Genomic DNA, 15,734 nt, shown 5'->3' with positions numbered 1-15,734 from the left:
CCAAAACAAAAACTATTATTTGTAAGCATGGAGTATAATTATATTTTATCAAGCAGGCTCAGACTCTGTCTTGGGTTATTCTGTACTAATTTCAGTTTTCCATTGCTCCAGTCTCTGAATCCCAACATTATTTTACGTGGAAGCTCAATTTTACTGTCTTCTATTCCTCTTAGTCTTTTCTGCTACTCCCACTTACCTGTATTTCAGTGAACCAAATGTTAAAAGTCCAGATTTTCCACTTTAAATTTTAATTCTGGGTCTTTGAGGCTGGTTTGGCTCTATTTGTCTCCTGTTAATATCTTCTTGTTCATTGGACAACTAATACTAATGTGTCCTTTCTTGTCCTCTTCCTGATAACAGAATGACATTACTCTGTCAATATCCTGAACACCTGGAGCTGTTTCTAACTACACATTATGTTCTGTGGAGTTCTTGAATCACATTTATGGCAAGTGCTCAGCCGTCCCTTACATCGGTTAAAGTTCTCCACCTCTAAATCAAATTCACTGGACAGTTACTTAGACCTATTGTCTCATATTCAGAGTGGAGTATTCCTCTGTCTCTGTCTCTCTTTGATATGAAATCCAAACCAGTCTGACACTTTCCTGAGGTTATTAGTATTTCACAATATCCTTTTAACCAAGTCACTGTCTTCTGCTTTTGCTGCTTGTTTCAGACTTTATTCATGAAAAGTCTTAGCTCAGTGGGCTTATCAAAAATCTTCTTAGCAGTTTTAGTTTTTTTTTTTTTAATAATCTATTTGACACACTTTCCAATGTAAATCCAAGTGCTCTGATAATGTAGAACTGTTAGCAAAATTCTTTGCTCCTGGGAATTTGAACTAGGTTAAATATTTCCCTTGAGTTTATCTGTTAGGTTCCCATCACATATTGCTTTTCTCAGTGATGCCATAATACCTTGTATACATAGTCCTCACAATATTTTTTCATATTCGCACTATTATCCCTTTTAAAAAAAACTTAAATTCTCTTTCTGAGTCAATTTTCCCTCCACTGCCAAGGTCACTAGTGATTTTTTTTTTTTTTTTAATAACCTAACACAGTGAGTTATAATCAGTTCCTATCTTATTTGACCTCTGAGTCCTCTTTGAAATAATTGCCATACTGGCATTTCAATATTCACCACTTCCTTGATCGCATTTTTCTTATTCTCTTTTGTCAGATTAGATTATTTTTCTCAATGGGTTCCTTGAATGTTAGTAATGATCATGCATTTCTTCTTATCTCTTTTCTCTTTTTTTCTTGCTTGGGCCATCTTAACACAATAGTTTCAACTATCACCTGCAGACGGATACTTTCAAAATCTTGATCTCATCCTTGCTTCAGACACTGCCATGCAATTCTCTCCTGAGTATATGTGTGTTTCAAGTTTGAAATATTCAATATGTTTGCAGCTGAACTCTCTCTAATTCTCTCTAAACTTTCCCCCCATCTTTGTACCTTATTTTTGTGAATGCTAATTTATCAGCCCATTTATTCCTAGTCACATCTATGTTTGTGTTTTCCTTGTGCATGTGTACATGCACACACACACATAATAAATCATATTTACTAATTTTTATTTTCTATATCATAAATGTCTCTTGAAAAATGTTTCTTCCTCTTCAACTTCATGGTTTGTTCAGAATTTCATCAGCTTTTTCGCGGACTATTGAGATACTCTCTTTACTTCTCTCCCTGCTACCTGTCATATTCTCTTTAATCCATTCTTCAGTTCCTTCCTTAAAACAATTTACTAGTTCTTCATTGCTGTTTTACAAGTTTCCTAGGTAATTCTCCTGTGGCCAGCCAATTGTAACAAGGTCTACCTAGGCTTATATTTGAAACTGATTATATAACCTTGCTGTTCAAAAGGAGCTCTGGTTCCAGTAACATTGACAACATCTGGGAACTTGTTAGAAACACAGAATCTCCCATCTTGCTTCAGAGATCCTAAATTATAACCTGAATTTTAGCAACATCCCCCATTGCTGCACAAGCACACTCAAGTTTGAGAAGCATTGTATGTTGGTTCTATTCCAAGCTCTGCCAATCCAAGTCCAGGGGTTTAGGAGCTACCTGGATATCCTAATATATTCTGTAGAGTTCAGGGAAAACTCAATTCAATTTTTCTCTGTACCCTTATCTCATTTATATTGCAAATCCTATCCATGGTCCATTAAGATTATTTCTCCCTGACAAATAATTGGTCTGCAATAGATTCTCCTCTTTTGGTAAACTAGAAAAAAATACTCAAAGCTTTAAAATGATTTAGATTATACATCTATATCTGTATCTATATCTATATCTATATCTATATCTATATCTATATCTATATCTATCTATCTATCTATCTATCTATCTATCTATCTATCTATCTAAAACATTTCCTAGGTTTCAAAAGGGCCCAGCTTGAGACTGAACACTATCTCAAAATACAACTTTTTTTCTTAATCTACATTCAATCAATTGCTGTAATCTCTCATAACAAAAATATTTCTATATGTGTGAATCGGGTCAAATTTGTTTTTAAGTTTCTTACTATAACTTAACTTTTGTGTATATCTCATCATCATGGTCCCTGAATTTGATTCTTCTGATGTAAATGATATTCCCTGGTTGTGTAAGAGGACTAATCAGTGTACACACTAAACCAGTGGTTCTCAAAATGTTTTTCTATGAGCAACAATATTAGTATCACCTGTGGACTTATGAAAATGCAAATTATCTCACCGCATCAAAGACCTGTTGAATGTGATCTTTTTTTTTTTTTTGGTCTGAGAATTGTGATCTGTGTTTTAACAATTTTGACTGCTGCATGGTAAAGTTTGGAAATTATTAGTCTGTCTAAAATAATTACTAAAAGTTCATTTTCCTTTCTAGTGCTGGATTTAGATATGGGCATGATATACAGTAATAGTCAATGAGATATGAGAGAAATATGTCAGAGATTGGAACAATATTCTTGCTGTTATAACATAACAAGCACAAAGAAATAGACCTTTTTCATGGTTGGGTATCGATATATTACATACAGTTCCAAGACTGGCTACAGCCATCTTAGCATCATGACACAGAATTACACGTTGAGGTTGGTTTAGTTAAAAGATTGTAAACATATAGGTTCATTATGATGTCACTGATCCAGAGAATAAACCAGCTCTGGCATGGTAGTTGTTCTGGGTTTTTTGTTATATAGAATTGACCTTATTAAATAAGCCAATTTATGTTGGATTTTCTGTAATCTGCAGTTAAAAATATCTCAACTTATACATCATGAGTCTCTTTGATAGTCAATAATAAAATAATAAATGCTATTTAAAAATCATTGATGCGTAAAAATGTGTAAATGGAGTTTTCTATTCATACATATAATATTTGCTGTCAGTCAGTGTTAGGGGTCGGTAGGTTTTAATAGGCTGAACACCTCACAATTAAAAAGGTATATCAGAAGTTAAAAATAAAAACACAACATAAAGTGGATAAGATTAACCATCTATGAAAACCTTGTGAAGCATAAAAAGGCCATAAAGTAATTAACAATTGTGATTGGATTAGATCAGAGTCCCTTATTTAATCTCATAAGGAACTTTAAAAATGCCTATAAAAAGGAAGGTAATTATTGGAGTGTAATTAATAAAAAAAATCTATAATGAAAACATGTCCAGTAGATGGAAGTGTTCTAATGATAGATTTTTAAAATAATAAGAAATATTAGAGATAGATAGTAAGTACTTTTCAGATTTATTTAGCTTCTATATCTGATCAACACTACCATTAAAAATTTTTCAGGTTCTGCCATAGATGAGATTGAACAGCAGGTAAAACTGTCAGACTACCTTTGTTCTTTTTTCATGTACACATACTGCTTTATCATTCTAAGTTCAAAGTTTGCAGGTATCTTAGTTTTGAGATGATAGTGTTAAAAAAACAAATTGATGCATTTTGTTAACTGTGTATATATTCTCTACTTTAAAAATTTTAGTGTTTAGCAAGTAAATCAATCTTGTGGGAGTTTGGTTAGTGTGACTCACTTACCCAGATCCTAAATCATCTCATAGTTATAAAACAGCTTGTATGGTGCAAAGCTGAGAATCACATTTTGTGTAGTGACCCCACGGCCATAAATATTACATGGAGTATTTTTTTTCTTTTTTCCTTGCTAATCATTTTAACTTCCTGAGTCTAACTGCTCTGTAATTTCATTTCCAGTGGAGCATCTCAGTACTTTATAAAAGCGGTTTAATAGTTATAAACATAAACAGGAAATAATTACCTTTTGTAAGTAGGGTCATAATACCTCTTCAACTGCTTTTATGAATTCTTACAACACTTTTCAATACTTTATATTTTCCTTCTCTTCTTGCTACTTTAGCTATCAAGGGAGTGATAATATGAAATTTTTTTGCATATTTACTAGGCAATTTTTCTGGTTGGTGTTGGAAAAATATGCAAGGCAGTATGATGGTAACAAGTATCATGTTTTTCTTTCTTTCTTTTTCTTTTATTTTTTTAGACGGAGTCTTGTTCTGTCGCCAGGCTGGAGTGCAGTGGTGGGGTCTCAGCTCGCTGCAACCTCTGCCTCCTGGGTTCAAGTGATTCTCCTGCCTCAGCCTCCCAAATAGCTGGGACTACAGGCGAAAGCCATCACACATAGCTAACTTTTGTATTTTTAGATGGAGTTTCACTGTGTTGGCCAGGATATTCTCCATCTCTTGACTTGTGATTCACCCACCTCGGCCTCCCAAAGTGCTGGGATTATAGGTGTGAGCCACCACACCTGGTCACTTTTCAATTTATGTAAAAAACAATCTAACTCATTATTTTCCAAAAAGTGTTTGTATGTATAATACTGTTGCAGATATGAGAGATATTTCTTGTAGAGTCTGCCTTTTACTAAAAGTCTGAAAACTAAGATATCAGTAAACTCACACGGAAAGAGTTTCAGAGACATTGGATGAAAACTTCTCTTTGAATTATTATAAATAAGTCTGAAAATTCTGTGCAAAATGTCTGCTGCCATTTCAGTGGTTTTCTTGACCCAGGATGGAAAGATAGGATATATTGCTTAGTATAGTTTCTTTCAACTACAGAGAAAAATGTGGTCTTCATGTGGGGAGAATGCACTCATTATTCTTTTCTTCATAAAATTAATTGCAGTGCACGTTTAAAAATAAAACTTAAGCCAGGTGCAGTGGCTGACACCTGTAATCCCAACATTTTGTGAGGCCGAGGCAGGTGGATCACTTGAAGACAGGAGTTTGAGACCAGCCTGGCAAACATGGTGAAACCCTGTCTCTACTAAAAATACACAGATTAGCAGGGCATACTGGTGCATGTCTGTAATCCCAGCTACTAGGGAGGCTGAGGCACTGGAATTGTCTGAACTCAGGAGGCAGAGATTGCAGTGAGCCCAGATCACGCCACGGCACTCGAGCCTGGGCGACAGTGCGAGACTCCATCTCAAAAAGAAAAACAAACAAATGAAAAAAGTTTGAAAAATCCTTAAAGCCTTAATGCCCATTATGACACTTTTTGACGGACTGTCACCATGTTGTGGGGGAGGAGGAGAGCTTTCTTTTTTTGTTGTTGCTCTTTTTGCTTGAAGTGATTTGGTTAAGCAGGAAAAAGAATGAGGAGGTTTTGACACCTCATCCCCTATTCTATTCGCCAAACTACATAATCCTCTTCTTTGCTCAGTTTGATTTTCCTTTATTGAATTTTGCTTTCTGTGATGTTCTCATTTCCCTTATTAGATTAAATCAAATTGTTCTAACCCATCCAACATTATCCCTTTGGGAGAGCAAAATTCTGTCTCCTGAGAGAAAAACGTAAAGAAAATCTACTTAGAGAAGATTACTCAGCTGCTGTTATTACCCGTTTCCAATTTCCTTTTTACTTTACAGAGTAAGTTTGACTCATTCCCCAATGGCAAAGTTTCCTCTCTTCTACTATGTAACAAGGATTTTATAATAGATGACGCCTAATGTGAAGTGCCGAAACTCAGGATTGATATGACATGTTATATACGATAGGTCAGAAAAACTCTTAGGTTATTGCTTGGGCTTGCGGCTACTGTCTTTTGAAATCACAAAACTGTCCCACTGAACCAAGAATTATTTAGGAAATTCTATTAGACCATTTAACTGACACACAGGTGATGCTCTTTTGGTGATTATGATGGAACTGCTGAAGATCTGTCACAACAAAGATGTGAGAGTATAGAAACTTTATCTGGATTGCTTTGGATTCGATTCCCTTTCTACACAGAGGGAAGAGAAAGCTTAAGACACACAACCTCAGTGGAAATCAGGTTTCTGTCTTTACAAACTGTTTAAACCTCAACATAGAGATTTGCATGGAATTTTTTAAACATTTTCGAATTTGCTCAAAAAACATTTATCTTTGTACTGTAGTCCAAAAACTAGAAAAAAAAAAGTATATTCTGGTCCAAACTGTAATAAGTACATGAATAACTTAATGAATTGTGGACATACACACTCCCGTTTCTCTGTGTGTGTGTGTCTGTGTGTGTTTTCTAACCCAGCATCTTAAATTCCCTTGAGGTCACCCTGTCGGCATCGGTTCTGTGGCCTGGATTTAGTTGAATCAATCCTAATTGCAATTCAGCACAGGTCTGCTCCTCTGTGGAGATTGCAGATGAATGACAGTGCAGTGGCAGGAAAGATAAATATGCTGGCAAATAAGATCCTGGCTCTCCACAGAGGATGGAATAAATTACTTTACCAATGGAATAGAGGTAATATGTTGGAGAAAGAAAGTGAAATCGAAACCAGTTTAATACTCGGTTTGTTAAAGTTTAAAATAAAGCATTTTAAGCTTAAGTAATATATGGATGGTGATTCTTTTTATTTAGAAAACATTCCATTGCTCTGTACTAGAAGAAATAATGGCATAGACGAATTTTGTTTATGCAGATGACAGCTTGGACAATTTTAATTCATGTGGCATTCTCCAGTATCTGAGAGGCTGGTGGTAACTGTGGTGTAGCATATTGATTAGTAATTTGATAAATACACAAAATGGCACATTGAGCTTTAGGTGCTTCATGTGAAATGTATTTAAATGACCTTGGCTAATTAGAGTGCATAGCTGCAAGGCAGGACCATATGAACAAGAGCCAGTTTGTTGGTCTAGATATTTACGTAGGTTTATGACAGAGAATAGGAGAGACCTGAACACAACACTAAGACTTCTATCAAGGAAATAGAGTTAGAGTACATCATCAGGAGAAAAATTGTATTTTCCATTGTGAGAATTATTAACCTTATGCTATATAATTAGTTCAATGATTTTATATCTAAAATGCATTTTGCAGATTTTTAACTAGATCTTGGATTATATATAAACTTGCATTTTAGTATAATAATCAAGCAAATACCTTTAAAGCAATATTAAAATGATAATTATATATTATTCTTAAAGATTAATATACATTCTTCATTTTTATTTAGCCCAACATTTTCTAGCTGCGTGAAATGTAAAGTTCCAAAATAATATGCTATCCCTACAGAATATACATTTAAGGTTTATCATCACAGATCATGTTGGATATCCTTCAATTACATCTTGAAATACAAATTCTAATTAGATTTCACTGGTAAAGGTCAGGTTTTCCCTGTATTCTTATGAAAAAGATGTTTATCAGATAAGTGGAATACTCTAAGAATCCAAAGAAATAATACCTGGAAAATTTCTGAAGTCACTTTCCCTGTTTCACTTGGCTATACGTTTCCACGACAACACTGGATAACAAATTAAAAATAAGATGTCATAGACAGGTGATTTGATTTCATCATCCCTTGTGCATATAATCTAGGCATTTCTTGGAAGTATACTGGTTTTTTTTTTTTTTTTTTTTTTTTTTTTTTTTTTTTTTTTTTGAGATGGGCTTTCACTCTTGTTGCTCAGGCTGGAGTGCAATGGTGTGATCTTGGCTCACGGCAGCCTCTGCCTCCCGGGTTCAAGAAATTCTCCTGCCTCAGCCTCCGGAGTAGCTGAGATTACAGGCACTGGCCACAACAGCTGACTAATTTTTTTTTTTTTTTAATTTTTAGTAGAGATGGGGTTTCGCCATGTTGGTCAGGCTGGTCTCGAACTCCTGACCTCAGGTGATCTGCCCACCGCCACCTCCCAAAGTGCTGGGATTACAGGCGTGAGCCACTGTGCTCTACCAGAAGTATACTGTTCTTATAAACATCCACAGAAGCTTCTGGAAGCAAAGTAAGAAGGGACTCCAGGATGAGATTTCTGTGTAAATATTCAAAATCTCTAAATTGAGTTTAGGCCCAAGTGAATTGTTCTTAACAGCATTATGTGCACCTCCAATTGTATTGGGTTTTTCAGAATGCATATTGCTCTGAAGAAAGTCAAGCACAACTGTCTATCGTTACAATGTATGATTCATGTCTACTAGAAATCTGCAGGCATGCTTCGATTTGGAGTGAAATTTGCACCCTGAAAAGAGAAGATGTGAATGAGATCTTTCAATAACTTAGCTCTAAGTCAATATATTTTTGTTTTCAAATTTCAAATGGCAATTAACTTTCTTTACCCACTCTGAGCAGCTCTTAATGAATCTAGGTTATGTCAAATACAACTTTCTCTGACTCTCCAAAATCACACTTTCCTCATGTAGTTGCTTAACAACTTCAGAGAGCTGCCAGAGACTATTTCAGTTTGGTTTTCATTGTAAGAGATATGATTTTGAAAGGATAGATTTCTAAAAAGAATTTTCAAAAGCCTTAAGGAAAAATCTTCTAGAAGACTGATAATCTCTTTTTTTCCAACCTACTTACTTTAATTATTGAATATTTTGAAACTAGAGAAGACTTAAAATGTTGACAAAGCCTAAATCTTTGGTAATACATGATAAGCTTATGAATAGTGATCGTAATCTATTATTGTTACTCTCAATACTATACACACACAAACACATACATACACATATATATATGATGACGAAAGTAAAAAACTTGAGAAATTTATTAAATAATTGAGAAATGAGTTACATGAAGAAATTAGACTCAGGAGTTCTATGAAGGTGAAGGTAACTTAGAATCTATCTTGAACAAAATACATATCACGATGATAGCCTCTACTTTGTCAGTGTATAAAAAGCACTCAATAGTGTACTTTAATCTGACCTAAGTCTGTTCTGTCCAAATTAAGCAGAATATCTTTTCAGAATTCTTGACTAAACAAAATCATCTATTTAGGTTTTTAATTACATCATTGAACACATTACTAGGCAACCTGAAGACTCAATGAATGAGTTTAATAGATTGTGGTTCACCATATGCATTAGCATCAACTGGGGTGGTTGTGATAAATGCAGATTCCTGCCTTAATCTAGGATTTTGACTCAGGGTTAAGGAGAAGGGGACCAGCATTTCTATTTTAAAGGGCTCTCAAATGGATCTGAGGTACTTTCAAATTTGAAATCTACACAATAAATGCTTACTGTCTGAGAGATTTCACTTTAGAAGATAGGGTATAGACTAGATTATCTGTATTGATTCCTTCCAGCATTATCATTCTTGAGAAATCAAGACGCAAGTATTACTTAAAGTCATAAACCTGAGAAGGAATTGTTAACAATTTTTCTAAAGCAGTTGAAGAAGTTAAGCTAAGAAACAGTTATGAAATTTACTCCAATAACAAGTTCTCATCTTAATTCACTTGAATAGACAAAAAAAAGGTAATAGACAAAAAAAAAAAACTCCCTTTAATTTTGAGATGAGGAAAAATGGTTAACTATGAAATTAGGTACACCAATATAGTTCCCACTTTACAAGTTTCTATCATAGAGAAGTGGACTTTAGAGAAGGTGTGCGAAATAGAAATGTCTTGAATAAAATGATTGTGAAACATAATTTGCTCATATGAAATTACTAAGAAAACTCCATTAACATACCTTGTCTTGTCCTTACTATGAAGAACATCATTCTGATGGTAGCTATGACATAAGCTGAAGCTAGAAACATGAATTTTAAAATGGCTAACTTCTGCCAGGTTTACTCCCTTATTTCCTCTTAGATATGAACACACACAAAGTGATAGAGCGGAAAGAGACAGAGTATTTTTTTAAATGTTGTCTTTTTTCTCTGATCGTTTCTCTCTTCTCCTCTTAGGGACCTTATTTATTTCCATAGCTTCAGTCACCACCTCTGTGCAGATACTCACCAATCTGCATCTACAACTTTCTTCCTTTCTGAGAGATGATATCACATCCCTGAGGATAACTAGGTGTTTCTACTTGCTTTACTTTCTATTATTTCAAATTCAGTACTTTAAATCAAGACTCATGATCTTCTCCCTCTCAGCTGACACTCATTTTGGCTTGCCTATGTTAAAAAAGAAAACTTTATACAAAATAAGTTTCAGTGTTCATTTGAGCAAAGAAAAATTCATAAATCAGGCAGCACTTGGAATCAGAAAAGGTTCAGAGAGCTCCTCTCAGCAAAGTACATATATACTTTCATTTTGTTGGTGGTGTTTCCCTTCAGTGTAAATTTTCTAGAAGTGGAATTGCTGTTTCAAAGATTAATATATACATAGTTTGAGTGGATATTATCAAAATTTCCTCCATAAGTGTTGCATCAGTTTGCATTTTCATCACAATATATGAAGGTACCCATTTCTCCAAAGCCTCATCAATATTTTGTGTTGTTATACTTAATTTTTGCTAATCTAATAGGTGTAAGTTAGCAACAATGTAATTTTTGTTTGTATTTCTTTTATTATGATTAATATTGAGCATAATTTCATGGATTGAAGTGTCATTTTTATATATGTTTTGTGAATTGTCTGTTCATGTCATTTGCACACTCTAGTTTTCTTTTAGATATTTCCCTCAATTTTAAAGAGATTTTCATATATTAGAAATAGCCATGCTTTATTTATTATATATATCATCTCTCCTTTTTTTAGTTGTTTTGGCTTTGTCTGTGTTTTTTTCTTGCTTTATAAATTTTAAAAATGTTTAAATAAATTTGTCATTTTTTTTGTATCTGGAATTAATTGTAAATAGAAAGATATTCTCCATGTCCAGGTTAAAGAGGAATGTGCCTATATTGTTTTTTTCTAGTTATATGGTATAATTTTTTTCTTTACATTTAGAATTCTGATTTACATGTTGATGTAAAGCAAGGATCTAATTTTATCTTTTTCAAATAGTTTTAATATTTTATTTATTTTTGTCTTTTAATCTATTGTCTTAGAATAATTTCCTAAAATGTCACCTTTATAACAATAATTTAATATGCCACATTTAATGCATTAAATTTTTATATGTTCTTGTATCTATCTCTGGCCTTACATTCTCTTCTACTTACCTGCATATTCATGAGTTTGTACCATGTGATTTTAGTTATAGAGACTTTGTAATGTTTTAATATGTGGTGAAGTTAGTCCCCATTCAGGACTGTATGAAATAGACAATTTCTATATGTGAAAATATTTTCATATTACAATACATACCAACTGAGGAAATACCTGAAACATATATGACCGAGGGTAAAATATGTTAGAGCATCTGAGGAACAAAATACAAAGTTCATAAACAAAAAATAAAAATATTCATTAAGGAAATAAAAACACTCAACATGACTTGATTAACTATATTAAAATTATAAAGTGATATGCAATTTTCATCAGTTACATTGGAAAAGATTAGAAAATGATATTTCTGAGTTTGTCAAATGTTCAAGGTATGCGTCACTTTTAAATATTCTTAATGCACTTGGAACCAACCCAAATGCCCATCATTGATAGACTGGACAAAGAAAATGTGACACATATACACTATGGAATACTATGCAGCCATAAAAAAGAGTGAGTTCATGTCCTTTGCAGGAACATGGATGAAGCTGGAAACCATCATCCTCAGCAAACTAACACAGGAACAGAAAACCAAACACCACATGTTCTCACTCATAAGTGAGAGCTGAAAAATAAGAGCACATGGACACAGGGAGGGAAACACCATGTACTGGGGCCTGTCGGTGGGTGGGGGTCGAGGGGAGGGATAACATTAGGACAAATACCTATTGCATGTTGGGCTTAAAACCTAGATGATGAGTTGATGGGTGCAGCAAACCACCATGTCACATGTATGCCTATGTAACAAACCTGCACCTTCTGCACTTGTATCCCAGAACATAAAGTAAGTAAATCAATAAATAAATATTCTTAGTACAAGAGTAAATTGACAAAACCTACTTGGAAAACAATTTGTCAGAATGTATTAAAAGTCTTAATACATTGAAGAATTCACACCTTTCTTCGATGATTTAATCAGAGATATTCGCAAATTAAGTACAACGTTTTGCATTACTGCTTGTAACAGCAAAAATTGGCAACAATTTATATGTTTAGAAAGGAACTGAATAAGTTAAACTACTTTCAAATGCTAAAATGCTAGGTTACATGGAAACAATTATATTTTAGAAGATTTTATTGGCCTAAAAATGCATTCACAATGTAACCTTCAAAATTTCTATTACAATTTTAATTCCTATTTAGGAAATTCTTCAAACAATTGGAAAAGCAGAAAAATAATATAAAAGCTGATTGTATTATTGAATGTAAAGTTTGATCACAATTTTTTATAAAGGAGCTTGAATATCTAATAATAAGAAATATGTATGTACACATGGACACATTTATATGTACATGCATACACATGTACATATCTGTGTGTGTGCATGTATGTGTGTTTATATGTAAGTCACCCTGGCCTCCTGTCTTTCCCTCACTCCCCATTGTAGTCTGTTTGAGTTCTTATAGGCTTGCTTCTTCCTCACTGTTCAACATTTTCACAATTATCACCAACCGACATTACCTTACTCTCTCATTTCAACTCCTGCAATATTACTCTTAATGGCTTTTCATGCTTCTGCAGGGAGTGGAGAAAAAAATTCTTCTTTTTCTTGGGAGGCTGAGTCAAGCAGATCATGAGGTCAAGAGATTGAGACCATCCTGGCTAACAGGGTGAAACCTCTTCTCGACTGAAAAAAAAAGAAAATACAAAAAATTAGCCGGACGTGGTGGCAGGCGCCTGTAGTCCCAGCTACTGGGGAGGCTGAGGCAGGAGAATGGCGTGAATCCGGGAGGCGGAGCTTGCAGTGAGCCACGATGGCGCCACTGCACTCCAGCCTGGGCGACAGAGCGAGACTCCGTCTCAAAAAAAAAAAAAAAAAAAAAAAAAAAGAGAAAAAATTATTCTTTGTCCTACTATCATCATAGGCTATCTTAATGGGGCCCTGTAAATTGGACTGACAAAAGACTAATTTAAAAAAAGCAAAAGCAAAAATTTATGATATGCATATTGCCTTTACAAGACATGGGAGCATTTAGAGATAAGTAACTTAAAGAGTTGTTTAGCACAAGGGCTTATATAGCATTTTACCAAAAAAACAAAACAAAACAAAACAATTTTTAGAGAAGTAACAAAACAAAGATAAAGAACTTTTAGGTTTTTTTTTAGGACAATAAATTGTAGGAAGGCAAATATCTAGGAATTTAACGGTAGACAAAGTCTAGTTGGTAAATTATTTTGAGTTAGATAAGTGCCAAATGTTATCTCTGGTGATTATTTTTTGTCTTTCCTAATAGGGAGGAAAACATTTCAAACTTGTATCCAACTTTTTGGCAAATGGAGGAGGGTAGAGAGCTTTTCTTATTTTTGCTTTTTCTCAATTACTTCAGCTCAAAGGGGCATATTTTGGAGTGGCACAGTCTGCTACCATACACATGCTTCTCCCTATGACCAAATTTCTAAACAATAAAAATAATGACTAGATCATATCATACTCCTGCTTCAAACTTCCCATAAGCTTTTAAATTATATATATATATATACACACACACACACACACACACATTTTTTTGTCTTTGCACATTGCTACATGATTGCCTTCTTCTAACATCTTCTTTGACCTCATCTCAAGCCTCTCTCCCTTGATCATATCTATATGCCTTCAGGCTTTCTCTTGCTCTTTTGAGCCCAACAGACTTACACTGATGTCAGACAATGAAAGGCTTAGGATGTTTCCATGATTTTACTATTTCTTGTTATTTAGGTCTCAGCTCAGCTGATGATTCTTCAAAACATTTTAATTCATTTTCTTTTCTAAAGTACTCATCCCTTCCCCCAGAGTCATTCTCTGGTTGTATCTATATCTAGCAATATCTATAGATACATATATATATATACACACACACAGATATATATATATATCAATAGATATAAATATAGATGTAGATAAATCTATATGTAGCTGTCACTTGTTTTTTTTTTGAGATGGGGTCTCCCTGTTTTGCCCAGGCTGGCCTTGAATGCTTGAGCTTAAGTGATCCTACTGTCTCGGCCTCCCAAGAAGGTGGGACCACAGGTGCACGGCCTCATGTCTGGCTTGGCGGTATATATTTGAAGCACTTATCATTGATGAAACTGTGCTATTGTTATTGTCATCATCTGTAAATCCAAACTTAAATGTTTAGGCTTCAAGAAAGAGGGACATCAGTGGCTGGAACAGCATTTGACAGGCATATGAAGGCAGAGTTCATCAAGCATGTTTCAAAAGAAGAATGAATATTGTGAGATGTGAGTTAAAACTCTGAGATTTCTTTCTTCTATGGAAAGTGTCTCTGGGTTTCTTAATCTTGGGAAAGGCAAAAGCTGCAAGCATTCCCCTTGAGGGCGAGAATAAAGCAAGGATGTCCGCTCTCACCACTCTTATTCAAAATAGTACTGGAAGTCCTAGCCAGAGCAATCAGGCAAGAGAAAGAAAGAAAAGGCACCCAAATAGGAAGAGAGGAAGTCAAGTTATCTTTCTTTATAGACAATATGATTTTACACCTAAAAAATCCTATAGTCTCCGCCGAAAACCTCTTAGATGTGACAAACAACTTCAGCAAGGTTTTACGACATGAAGTCAATGTATAAAAATCAATAGTATTTCTATATACATATAAGATCCACATTGACAGCCAATTCAGGAATACACTCCTGTTCACAGTAGCCACACACACAAAATACCTAGGAATACAGCTAACCAGGGAGGTGAAAGATTGCTACATTTCTACAACAAGAATTACAAAACACTGCTAAATAAATCAGATATGAAACCAAGAAAAACCATTCCATATTCATGGATAGAAAGAATGAGTATTGTAAAAATGGCCATACTGCCCAAAGTAATTTAAATATTCAATGCTGCTCCTATCAAAACTACCAATGACCTTTTTCACAGAATTGGAGAAAACTAGTCTGCAATTCATATGCAACAACAACAACAAAACCCAAATAACTAAAACAATCCTAAGCAAAAACAACAAAACCTGAGGTATCACACTACCCAACTTCAAACTATAAGGCCACAGTAAAAAAAACCAGCGTGATACTGGTCCAAAAACGGACACATAGACCAAGGGAACAGGCTAGGTGAACCAGAAATAAAGCTGCACACCTACAACCATCTGATGTTCAACAAGGTTGACAAAAACAAGAGATGGGGAGAGGATTCCCTATTCAATATATGGTGCTAGGGTAACTGGCTAGTCATGCAGAAGATTGAAGCTGGACCCCTTCATTTTACCACGTGCAAGTATCAACTCAGGTTAGATTAAAGACTTAATTATAAGACTTAATATTATAAAAACTCTGAAAGAAAACCTAAGAAATCCCTTTCTGGATACAGGTTCTGATAA

At 34.4% G+C, this 15,734-nt stretch overlaps 1 long non-coding RNA gene across 1 annotated transcript in view; it reads right to left on the bottom strand.

The window, feature by feature from the left end:
- Positions 1-7,019: 7,019 nt before the first annotated feature.
- The window catches only part of LOC135971948 (uncharacterized), a 68,605-nt gene continuing 59,890 nt past the window's right edge, over positions 7,020-15,734 (bottom strand). The window contains exons 6-7 of the long non-coding RNA XR_010588379.2: positions 12,865-13,030; positions 7,020-8,477 (exon numbers count right to left, since the gene is read on the bottom strand). This is a non-coding gene — a long non-coding RNA (uncharacterized lncRNA). The remainder of the gene's footprint in view (positions 8,478-12,864; positions 13,031-15,734) is intronic.

The sequence above is a fragment of the Macaca fascicularis genome, chromosome 7, assembly GCF_037993035.2.
Source record: "Macaca fascicularis isolate 582-1 chromosome 7, T2T-MFA8v1.1".
Lineage (NCBI taxonomy): Eukaryota > Metazoa > Chordata > Mammalia > Primates > Cercopithecidae > Macaca > Macaca fascicularis.
This window is presented reverse-complemented; position numbering and strand designations above follow the sequence as displayed.